The sequence below is a fragment of the Carlito syrichta genome, unplaced genomic scaffold (assembly GCF_000164805.1).
Source record: "Carlito syrichta isolate Samal-C Ts95f unplaced genomic scaffold, Tarsius_syrichta-2.0.1 Scaffold314811, whole genome shotgun sequence".
In the NCBI taxonomy this organism is placed as follows: domain Eukaryota; kingdom Metazoa; phylum Chordata; class Mammalia; order Primates; family Tarsiidae; genus Carlito; species Carlito syrichta.
Genome location: NW_007258907.1, coordinates 470,091 through 473,148, shown reverse-complemented (window position 1 = coordinate 473,148; position 3,058 = coordinate 470,091).

The following is a 3,058-nucleotide window of genomic DNA, read 5'->3' as shown; positions in this document are numbered from 1 at the left end:
CTTAGTGAAGAATCTTTCCTTCTCTGCCTATTGAGAGATTTCTGTGCACCCTACAATTCCCATCTTACACTGCCTGTTTCTTTACTTGGTTTCCTCTTAGGATAACTCTTTGATGAGTGCAAGGGTAACCTTCTCCGTCTTTCTTCACATGGAACTGGAAGAGAATAATATGGTGAAGATATCAGTGGCCCATCCTTACTCCAGCTGTGTCCATTTCAGGGAGGTATTTCTCAACTCAGGTGGTCTCTGTCCTGGGTTTGATTTTTCTCTTTGGTGTCAGATTCTTCATTCCCATCTCCTCTACTCTGTTTAGCACCTCCTAGCCTGACACACACAAGAACTGATTTCATATACTCTCTCAGTAAAGGAGTAATTATGGAACTTCTAATCCTAATTCTCATACTATTTCCCTGCATAAAGACCTCTATAGAGCTCTGTCTCGATTTCAGGATAAAATCCAAACATTTTCTCCTTATAAGGAAAGCTTCTTGTGATCTAGTATTTGAATATATCTTCAATTATATTTTCTATCATGCAATCAACCTCTAGCCCCTGCCCTGCATCAACCCTAAGCTTTGGTCAAGTTGAACTTATTACAAGTCCTTTTGTATTTCCATACCTTTTCATCCTCACACACCCTTCTCTACCAATATCTTTAGATCAACTTATATGATGCTTGAAGTTTCAGCGTAAATGTTTTCTCTTTGGTGAAGTTTTCACCACTATCTCTCTTCCACGTGGAGCAAGTTTCTCCCTCTTTTCTTCTTCTAGATTACTTGTTTCTAACTGTATAATGACACTTATCCTTTTACATTGCACTATGTGTCTACTTGACTGCCTTAGCATTAAACTGATTTATTTGAGGGCAGAAACTGTGCCTCCTATTAATTTAATTTTTTAAGAGGTAAGACCTTGCTCTGACACTCTGTTGCCTAGGCTGGAGTGCAGTGAAATGATCATAGCTCACTGCAGCCTTGAACTCCTGGGCCCAAGTGATCCTTCCACCTCAACCTTCTGAGTATCTAGGACTACAGGTGTGCACCACCATGCACACTTAATTTTTATTTTATTTTATTTTTGGATAAATGGAGTCTCACTGTGTTGCTTAGGTGATCTTGAACTCCTGACCTCAAGCGATCCTCCCACCATAGCCTCCTTTGCAAAGTGGTGGGATTACAGGTGTGAGCTACCACGCTCAGCCTCCTATTATTTTTTATTTCCTCAAAACCTGGAACATTGTAGCTTCTAAACTTAAGTTTATTGACTGAAAATAAATACATGCATGAGCTGTTCTGAAGAGGCAGACCCTTCCCCCATAGGCTCCTCTTTTCCTCCGTTCTCTTTTCTCTCACTGTGGGCTTGATTTTCCTGTTTTGAAAGGTGTGCTTTAGGTCTGTGATATTTACTGGCACCTCTGCAGGAAGGAGTCACCATTACTTGTAGCTTACTCTTGACCCTTATAGCTTCCTGAATGTGTCTTTATGCCTTTCAAGGAGGGATTATGCCCTGTTAGCACTTGACAGATGTCCTCTCTTGGCTGGAAAGTAAAGAGGGAGAAGTGTCTCACACTCTGCCTTTCCAAGCCAAGCAGTAAAACAAAACAAAAAATTAGCTTTCCCCGCCCCCCTCTAAAATATGACTGGGAAGACCAGAAGAATACTTTTTTTTTTTGAGTTGGAGTCTCACTGGACTGGAGTGCAGTGGCCGCTCCTGGCCACCGCAGCCTCGACCTGCTGGGCTCCGGCCATCCTTCCTCCTCAGCCTTCCTAGTAGCCGGAATTACAGGCATGCGGTACCATGCCTGGCTGATTTTTTGATTTATTGTAGAGATGAGGTCTCGCTGCCCAGGCGGGTCTCGAACCCGCGGGCTCAGGCAATCCACTCACCTCAGCCTCCCAAAGGCACAGGATTACAGGCTGAGCCACCGAGCCTGGCTCGGAAGAATAATTTATTTAAAGGAAACACTATCAGTCTCATCTGAATTCTTAAAAACCAGGCTGTTCACAGCTTTCTCTTGTTGTGTCTCTGTGGTAGGAGCCTGGGATCAGTGGGTGGTCTCACAGCACCCACATTGTCCATGCCATGCACCACAAGTGAGTTATGGAGAGGCTGCAGCTATAACGCTTCAGCTTCAGTTTCCCTCGCTCTGGTGGTTTTTATCCTTTAATGTTACTTTAACAAATGTTACTTTAACATAGTATTTTGTGGTTTAGCAATGATACATTTGGTAGCCATCACTGAGGTGGGGAGGATAGACTGGAAACTTCTAATTTTTAAAAATGTGAATCATATGTATTTTATAGACAAAATGGTATAAAGCTACAATAATGTCATCATCTGGACCACATGATTTGTTAGTAATTCACAAACTGAAGACTAACTTTCTGCAATGTTTTTTTCTCCCTCTTTTTTTTCATATTAGATAGTGACAGACTAAAATGTGGTTGGCGTCAACATTCGGAGTATAGTAGAGTAGAAAGTGCATTAGATAACATACAGACCTGGTTTGAATCATACTTGTGTGATGGTGGCTATGTAAGCTCTGGGAGCCTCAGCCTTCTCATATCTAAGACTGGGATAATAATGCCTTCCTAGGATTAAATAATACAATGTATATAAAGTACTCACACAGCATATGACACATACCTTATACAAAGTAGCTATTTGTTTCCACTACTTCCCATCCTTTCCCCCACCCCCCAAAGAATGAGATGTTTTTGAATATTAGATTGGATTGGGATTAGAATATTCTTCCTAAGGATCTCTCACTAAAAGCCTAATCAGTTTGGGTCAGTGGCCTAGTTTAGAAGCCAAGAAATCAATGGAATAACCCCTGAGGCCAGTTTTGTTCTATGATTTTTCCCAAGGTGTCAGAAAGAACTGGGGTATAATGTACCCCTCGAAAGATTCCTTGTAGTGAATGAATTGGCAGTTGGAATATGGCAATGGTTTCTTAATTCATGTAAAACTGGCATTAAAAATGAAGGTTGAAGCTGGGCTCTGTGGCTCAGCCTGTAATCCTGCACTTTGGGAGGCTGAGGTGAGTGGATTGCCTGAG